This window comes from Solanum dulcamara, chromosome 7, assembly GCF_947179165.1.
Source record: "Solanum dulcamara chromosome 7, daSolDulc1.2, whole genome shotgun sequence".
Taxonomy (NCBI): domain Eukaryota; kingdom Viridiplantae; phylum Streptophyta; class Magnoliopsida; order Solanales; family Solanaceae; genus Solanum; species Solanum dulcamara.
The window spans coordinates 53,835,001-53,844,697 of NC_077243.1; positions in this window are offsets into that span (position 1 = coordinate 53,835,001).

Here is a 9,697-nt window from a genome sequence, read left to right on the forward strand (position 1 = left end):
ATTTTTTCTAAGAGAGGTTGCATTTCTTGTCCATGTAGTGTCCGATGATTGGATTAAAGTACATCCAAAGAAAATGGAGGTAGTTAAAAATTGGCCTAGACCATAATCTCCTTCAGATGTTAGAAACTTTTTGGGCTTAGCTGGATACTACAGAAGATTTGTTGAAGGGTTCTCATCTATTGCTTCTCCTTTAACTAAGTTGAAACAAAAGAAGGCAAAATTTCAATGGTCGGAAGAATGTGAGAAAAGCTTTCAAATATTTAAAGACCATCTTACATCGACTCCTATTTTGACCTTGTCCGAAGGTTCAAATGGGTTTGTTGTTTATTGTGATTCTTCACATGTTGGTTTGGGTTGTGTCTTGATGAAACATGGTAATGTTATAGCCTATGCCTCTAGGAAACTTAAAGTACATGAAAGAAACTACCCAACCTACGATCTTGAACTTGCGGCGGTTGTGTTTGCATTGAAAATTTGGCGCCACAATCTTTATGGGGTGCATGTTGATGTGTTTACCGACCATAGAAGCTTGCAATATGTGTTTATTCAAAAGGACTTAAAACTTAGGCAAAAGAGGTGGCTTGAATTCCTAAAAGACTATGAAATGAGCGTATTTTACCATCCGGGTAAGGCAAATGTTGTAGCTGATGCTCTTAGTCAATTGTCTATGGATAGTATCGTGCATGTTGAGGAAGGTAAAAGGGAATTGGTCAAAGAGGTCCATATTTTGGCATGTTTAGGTGTGCGTTTGGTTGATTCCAATAATGCAGGCGTTCTTATACATAATGTTTTGGAATTATCTCTTGCGGCAGAAGTTAGGGCCAAGCAAGACAATGATCCAACTTTGGTCGAATTAAAAAAGTCGGCTGCCGAAAAGTCTATTGAGGATTTCTCCCTAGGAGAAGATGGGGTATTACGTTACCAAGGTTGGTTGTGTATTCCAAATGTTGATGGAATAAGAGAGTTAATATTGAATACGACCCATAGTTCTCGATATTCAATTCATCTAAGATCCACCAAGATGTATCGTGACTTGAGGGTAGTGTATTGATGGAATGGCATGAATAAGAACATAGCGGAGTTTGTGGCTGTGTCCTAATTTCCAAAAAGTGAAAGTTGAACATCAAAGGCCGGGAGGTTTAGCTCAAGAAATCGAAATTCCTACATGGAAGTGGGAAGATGTGAACATGGACTTTATCATGGGTTTGCCTCGTACTAGAAGACAACATGATTCTATTTGGGTCATTGTGGACCGAATGACCAAATCAACGTATTTTCTACCCGTCAAAACTTCTTATGATGCCGAAGACTATGCTAAGTTGTACATTCGTGAACTTATGAAACTTCATGGTGTTCCTTTGTCGATTATATTGGATAGAGGTACTCAATTTAGTTCATATTTTTGGAATTCATTTCAAAAAGGTCTTGGCGCTAAAGTTAAGCTAAGTACTTCTTTTCATCCTCAAACTGATGGGCAAGCCGAGAAAATAATTCAAACCTTGGAGGATATGTTAAGGGCATGTGTGATTGACCTTAGAGGAAGTTGGGATGATCATTTACAATTGATTGAGTTCGCTTACAATAATAGCTATCACTCTAGCATCCACATGGCTCCTTTTGAAGCCTTGTACGAGAGAAGATGAGGTCTCCGGTGGGGTGGTTTGAAGTCGGTGAGATGGCATTGATTGGTCCATATTTGGTAATTGATGCAATGGAGAAAGTAAGTCTCATAAGAGAAAGATTGAAAATGTCTCAAAGTCGTCAAAAGTCCTATTCGGACACTAGGAGGAGAGAGCTTGAATTTCATGTGGACGATATGGTGTATTTGAAGATTTCACCTATGAAAGGGGTAATGCATTTTGGTAAGAAAGGAAAGTTGAGCCCTAGATATATAGGACCGTATAGGATATTGAAGCGCATTGGCAAGGTAGCATATGAGTTAGACTTGCCACTTGAGTTGGGTTTGGTTCATCCGGTATTTCATGTGTCGATGTTGAGGAAGTTTGTGGGTGATCCAAATTCAATTGTACCAAGGTAAAACGTGAGTATTGAAGATAATTTGACTTATGAGGAGGTACGGATTGCGATTTTAGACCGACAAGTGAAGAGGCTGAGAAATAAAGACATTGCATCTGTCAAAGTATTGTGGAGAAATCAACAAGTAGAGAGTGCTACGTGGGAAGCAGAATCAGACATGATGAAGCGATATCCTTATCTCTTTCCTTTAACTCAAGCCTAAAGGTACTAAGTTTCTCATGATCAAATCAATTAAACTTCTACGCTTAAGTTCCATATGTCATTCATATGCGTGCATGATTCATGAAAATGATTTCTCTCAAGTACTATGTTTTATTTTAAGTATGAAGTTTACACGTCATATGCATTTTTCAAAGTGTCCTCATGTCCATGTTGGGTTTCTAAATCCATTTTCCATGTCTTTCCTATATTAGTGGAATCTCATTCGAGGACGAATGTTCCCTAGGGGGAGATATTGTAACATCCCTCAGAATTAAAATAAAAATAAAAATAAAAATAAAAATATATACCTTAAGAATGCCTTGGAAATAGGCCGCTCATGTAGTACTTATCCTTAAGATTTTGAAAAATCCGAGTTTGGAATATCGATCAGAGGTCAAAACATGCGGAAAAATAGTCTCGGTGGATTTTTAGGACCTGTAGAACGGAAGAAAGATTTTCGAAGAAACCACAAAATAGTGTGGTCCGCGATAGGACTGCGTCACGGACCTAGGAAGCCGCATAAGACAGATTAGTGTGCGATAGGACCGTATCGCAGACCTGGGGATAGCCTTTTGGCCAAGTTGGTCTTGAAAGGTCCGCGTCGCGGACCTGGAAAGGTGTCCTAGCTGAATTTAGTTTTTTTTAGGGCATTTTAGAATTTTCCCAAATTATTAGTTAATGAACCTAGACGTTTTTAGGACCTAATTCAATTCTATAAATTAATCTAAACCTCTAATTCAATTCATTCATCTACAATTAATCTATCAAATATTTCTCTCTCTACAAAAAGGCTCTCAAGGGTTTCCGTTGAAGACTTCAAGCAAATTCACTCAATTTATCCATCAAAACTCTTTAGTTCTTCCAAATTAATTTGTGTTCTCACTCAAGGTATGTGGGTATTTATTCATGGATCCTTTCTTCCATGAAGCCCAATCAATTTCTCAAGTTTTCTATCAAATTAAAGTATGGTATTTTATGGGTTTTGTGATCTCTATTCAAATTACATGAATTTTGATTTAAAGCCTGATCATGAGTCTATTTAGATATAATTTGATGGTTATTAAATTAAATTGAAGAGTTTTTCCATGAATTCTCTTATTTTGATTTCTAGGGTTCATGATGTCAAATATAAATATTTTCAATTATACTTCTAAATGATATTATATATATGAATTATGTATGGACTGATATAAAGTTTATGATCATGCATATTTTCAAGTTAATTTCATAATTTTAAAGTCAATTGATCATGCATTCATGTCATACCCAAATTTCAAGTTCAAGCTATGGTCATGAATTTTTAAAGTATGAATTAGACCATGTATTTCCATTATGATCATGAATTGTAAGTATGTTTCAAATTATATTTTTTCATGCAAGTTATGAAGTAAGGCGACCTAATGCCTAACGATATGAATTATGCAAATATGATTGTAATGATGAAAGGACAATTCTCACATTACAAGTGTGTTATGGAAATGACCTATTCTATGATTTCAAGCCTATGATTATGAATATGATATATGAAATTATGATCTTATGTTATGTATGTATTCCGTAGGATTTAACTTAGCACCGAATGTTGACTTGAAGTGGGGGGCTCGAAGCAAGAGGTCCTTATATAAAGTCTCTTGTCTCATAACTACGTGCCACCGTAGGATTGCCTTTACGGCCCTAGCTAGTGGATCCACAAGTAGCACATGTTCATGATTAGGAGTCTACCTTGGCAAAGTAGCCTCCCCCTTCTCGATGTGGGGATCATTGGATTCCATGTTATAGATCGCATGGTCTTATTTTCGGTTATGGTTCCTATCCCACATATGTATTATTTTTTAAGTATGTTATGATTTTGAACTTATGCTTTTAAATGCTTTGGTCAATATAATTTTCTCATGACTTTATGTATTCTATCTTATCATGTGATTTACTTGACCCTTGCATTTCAATGATTTACGTTGTATGACACGCCCTCATACTTAGTACATTCCAACGTACTAATGCATACTTTTTTTGCCTAAATTTTCTCATAATGTAGGAGTTGAGGTTGAAGATCCTAATCATCCACAAAACTAGTAGGCGTTCTCTATCCGATTGTGTTGTGATGAGTCCTCATTGATTGGGGACTGGTTTTCAAGTTGATTACTATTTTCTTTAAAAAGACTTTTTTTTACGTTGTATATTGAGGGAGAGCTAGGGACATGTCTTAGCCCCCGCACATACTCATGTTTAGAGGCATCTAGTTGGACATATGTTTGAGTCTATGTTTTCATAAAATATTTTTTTCAGATTTTTATTAATGGTTTAGACTCTCTTATGATGTTTCTGCTTTTATATTTTACCTTATGTATGCTTATGATATGTACAAGAGGATTGGTTGGAGCCCTTCAGGTTTGCCCTATCACGACTAGGCCCTAGGTCGGATCATGACACCCGTGAATGCGGATAGTAAATTTTAGGTGCACCAGCAGCAGTTCTGGTGTATTTTCATCAAGGGAAAAAAATCCCTCAAAGGGGCTCAAAACTCGTTTGGAATTCCATCAACACAACGAACTATGCTACCAAACTAGAAATGGTATTTCGGACTCAACCGAATCGATGAATTTCCCAACGGAGGTCATTTCGATGAAATGTTGACCTTAAGTCAAAGATTTTCAAAGAAACACACTTAAAATGCAAAAGTGTCCAAAACCTCATTCTAATCACCTTGGGAGCCAAACCAAAGGTCGTTCTAGACCAAACTTTGCATTTCGAAGCTAACCGCACTGACAAATTTTTTATCTGAGCACATTAACCCAAAATATTGACCGAAGTTGATATAGGCCAAATATTAAAGTTAAAACGGAAAAACCACCTAAACTCAAAATGAAGATTCTAAAACCCAAAGCAACCTTTCTTGTAGACAAAAATAGGCCTTCTGAAGCTGATAGAACCGTCAAAATTCTAATACGACGGTTGAATCTCCGGATGTTGACTAAAGTCAACTCTTTCAAACCTTAGCCTTAAAATGTCCAAACCACCTCAAAACTCAAACGGACACCCTGGGAAGCGATCCACTCATCCTAATATCAATATAAGCTATAAAGAAGCTACGGGAAGGGGTAAAATAGTAAAAATATACAAAAGCACAAAAATAACCTTGGAGGTCATTATACTGTATCTCTTTCCTTCCACTCAAGCCTAAGGTACTAAGTTATTCATGATCGAGTCGATTAAAATCCTACGTATTCAATCCCTCCTATGTCATTAATATGCATGCAAGTTCATGAAAGTTGATTTTTAAAGCCATGTTTTATGTTAAGTGTGAAGTTTACATGTTCTATGCATCTTAAGGTGTCCTTATATTCATGTTGGGTTGCTAGTCCTATTTCCATGTCTTTCCTATGCTAGTTGAATCTCATTCGAGGATGAATAATTCTAAGGGGGAGATACCGTAAGACCCCAAAAAAGTCAAATGAAAGCAAAATTTCAAAACCATTTAGACTGACTAGGCCTGCGAGTTAGTCTATGACTCGTTTAGGTTATTACGAGTCATAAAATCATTTCGTGGAAGTGAAATAAAGGGGTTGGAAAATTAGCTAACTCAAAATGAGATTCTATGAGTCATACGAACACTCATGAGATAGTCGACGACTTGTAGAAAGGAGTCATAATGCATGACTTAACCCTGCAAACTACTGAGCCTCTAGATTTCATCTACGAATCAATAGGATGCATCGTAGAAAAGATTACAACTCATAAAAATGAGTAGCATGGAAACTTCAGAGATTGTCCAAACTTGCAGGTTTTCAGACCTGCAAGATGAGTTACTTTGACTATTTGTAACACCAACGAGGAGTCGTAAACATGACTCATAGAAGTAACTTCAGAGATATGTTTTCGGAATTTAGTTATAGAGTTTCCCAATTCAAAATTTAATGAGGTAGTATGGTATTTTTCATACATTTTAATAATGTATATGGACATTTTTGGGCTATATTTATTGCTTAATTGGTCCTAGATAATCCTAAACTCTTTTATTCCCTCATTATTTCCAAAACATATTTTAGACTTCTCTCTCAAGGTTCCTCAAGAGTTCATCAAGCTATGGTTAGGGTTTCTTTAAGATCAAGTCTCCTTTCTCAAATTCAAGTCCAATTTCAATCAAGGTATGTATGAATTGATTCATGAGTCCCTTCCACTCATAGAGTTCAAGGTTTATTACAAATATCTCATGAAATCTCATTACTTTTAAACTTCAATTTTCATGAATTTTGTTGGGATGTTTCAATTCTATTTTAAATAATTATTAATGATCATTATAGGTATGTTTCTACGTAGATTGATTTAAGTTAAATTATGAATGGCCATGCATGAAGCTAATTTCTATGATGAATTATATGAATTATGATTATGGAACTCAGGGTTTTCAAGGTATTCTTATGGTTTTCAATCAAATTGATTATGTATATGAGTTTTAATCTATATTCAAGTATGAATTATGATCATGAATTATAAGTATGTTTAAGATATGTATTTTAAGCAGGTTATGGAATAAGGCAACTTAGGGCCCTATGTTGTGACCTAGAACCTTATGATATGAATTATGCGAGTATGATATTGTAATGAGGAAAATCCAATACTCACATTGCAATTATGCTATAAAATAAGCCATTCTATGAATAATGAAGTTTATGAATAAATTATGATACATACTAAGTATGTTTACTATGTTACGTATTCCATGGGATTTGACTTAGCACCGGGTGGACTTGAAGTGGGGACCCTACCAAAAGCCTTAGTAGTAGTCTCATATCCCTTAAACTATGTGTCACCTTAGGTTGATTTATGGCTTAGCTAGTGGATCCACATAGCAGGTAGAGTCTACCTTGGCAAGTAGATTCCCCTTTTCTTCATTGTATGGGGATACAATAGGATTCCATGTTATAACTCGCATGATATTATTTTTGGTTATGGTTCCTATCTGACTGGTGTGTGATTATTATGGTATTTTATGATCTTCAACTATGTCCCTTAAATGCTTTGATCATTATGGTTTTCCTCATGGTTTTACTTATCATCTCTACTATGTGTATTCTTGATCATTGCATCTTATGATTTATATTTCATTTCATGCCCACATACTTAGTACATTCAAACGTACTAACGCATATTGTTGCCTAAATTATCTCATAATGTAGCGGTTGAGGTTGAGGATCTTACCCACACATGTGGCTAGTTGAGTTAATAAGGCGAAGTCTTGGTGAGTCCTCATCCATCAAGAGAAGTTTATGGGTTGTTTCTTCTTTCAAATATGTTTCATTATATTTCAGTTTGAGGGTGAGGTAGGGACATGTCTTAGCCCCCGCCCGTGTTCGTGATTAGAGGTATTAGTTGGACAAGTATTTTGAGTCTATGTTGTCAAGTTACATTCTTCTTTATAAATCATGGTTTAGGGCTTTGATTATCTAGCTATGTTGGAATTCACCAATAGGTTCCTTTTATCCACTAGGTTCCAAAAGATCTCAATTCTTCAAGTTCTATTTAACCCAATTCGATTAGGGTTTATATTAAATATTCATGGTTTTTTTTATTATAGTTCAATTAATGTTATTCTACTTTATTATGCATGATTGACTAAAATAAATGATTTATAATTGATTTTATATGGACCATACATTATGATTTGAATTTCTCTTATGAAATATGAACTACGATCATGAATTTGATGATGGATTATGCATGTTTTATGAAAATAATGAAGTATGTTTTCAAGGATGCTTTGGAGTAAGTATGAATGATTTGTGAGAGGTTTTCTTACAATATGAAATAAATCATGATTTAGATGCTTAGAAAGGTAAGGTCTATATGAACTATGTTATGAATCATGATTTGAAAGGAGCTACTCTTAAATAATTTTATAATGTGGATTAGTAAATGTCTATTTTTTTCCTAATGTTATGATTTGATAATTCACATTACCTATTCCATTGGGATTTGACTTATCACCAAGAGGGCATGAGGTGGAGGCTTGGTAAGAGAGTCTTTAGTAGCAACCTATAGTCCCAAACTACTTGTCCTTTAGGTTGTCTTTAATGACTTAGCTAGTGGATTCATAATAGCATTAATGAATATGATACGGAGTCTATCTTTCAAGTAGCCTCTCCTTTTTTGGTGTATGAGTTACACCGTATTCCATGTTATATCTCATATGGTGTTATTATCAGTTACGGTTAATATCCCACAAAATGAACTATGTTTTCTTTAAAGATTTCACTATGTCTTTTAATGATGCACTGACCTTATCTAATGATTTATGATTTTGCTTTTAAGCTCTTAAATGATGTTTGGTTATGCATTTCATGTTTATGCCCACTATGATATCATATTTTACATTATGCATATTTCTCAGATAATTATTATATTCTATGTAATAGTGCATACTTGTTTGTATATTATCTTATATTGTAGGACCCAGCGTAACATTATTTTCATGGATAGTACAAGTTTATATCAACACTTTACTGCTTGGTGAGTCCTCATGTCTCGAGGGTACAACCATAATGGTTAATGTGTCTTTCTTTTCATAAATTTTCATACTTAGATTTTCTGGGTGAGCTAGGGCTTGTCCTATGCTCCCATCTATGATCAGAAGAGGCTTGTCAGACTAGACTAATATGATTTTTGTTCATTTCCTATGTTATGTTTGATTTTCTTTTATCGAAATTTCTACTTTTGAGGCTTATCTTCTACACTTAAGTTCACTCTTAATTTCATGTTTTCTTACTTCATGCTATTTAGCTAAGAGGATTTTCTAGGGTCTCTCAAGATTCTATTCGCCGTATCGCATATAAGGCCTAGCTTGGGTTGTGACATGGTGATAGTGATAGGCTTGAATATGGATTGATAACATGTGGATGAATATATGATGTGCTAATAAATTCTTGATTGGAACTTGAAGTTTTATGAGTAAGGTGGTAAGAAAAAGTAGTATTCTTTGAATGGAAGTCCTTATAGAGGTATATATCATGAATATTAAGGTTTAGATTAGTGTGATCATCTTATGTGTAGCACCGCATGACTTTGAGTTTAACTTGTAAATTGTAAGAGCATGCAGTTGGACTTAGACCTTGGCAAAAGTTGTAATATGTACCCATGTGGGAGCTATAGTTTGTGGCTTATGAAGCGTAGCAGTCAGAAGGAGGATTGCTTACAGGTTACTAGTCATATTACTTAAGGTATAGTAGTCTGCTCATTGGATTCAAATTCACGAATTATTGCCATGTTTTAATGCTAATTGAAGGGGTTTTAGGCCTCAATTCTGCTATGTGCAGACATTCCTTAGAAAAAGAAAGTTCAAAGAATTTGAAGCTAAAAACCATTGAAGTGTACTAGCGAAGAAACTATCGCCTCACAAAAGATGGATGCGTCTCGCTAGCTAAATACTACCTAGATTGGAGCAACCTATGTCTGTACTTATGCT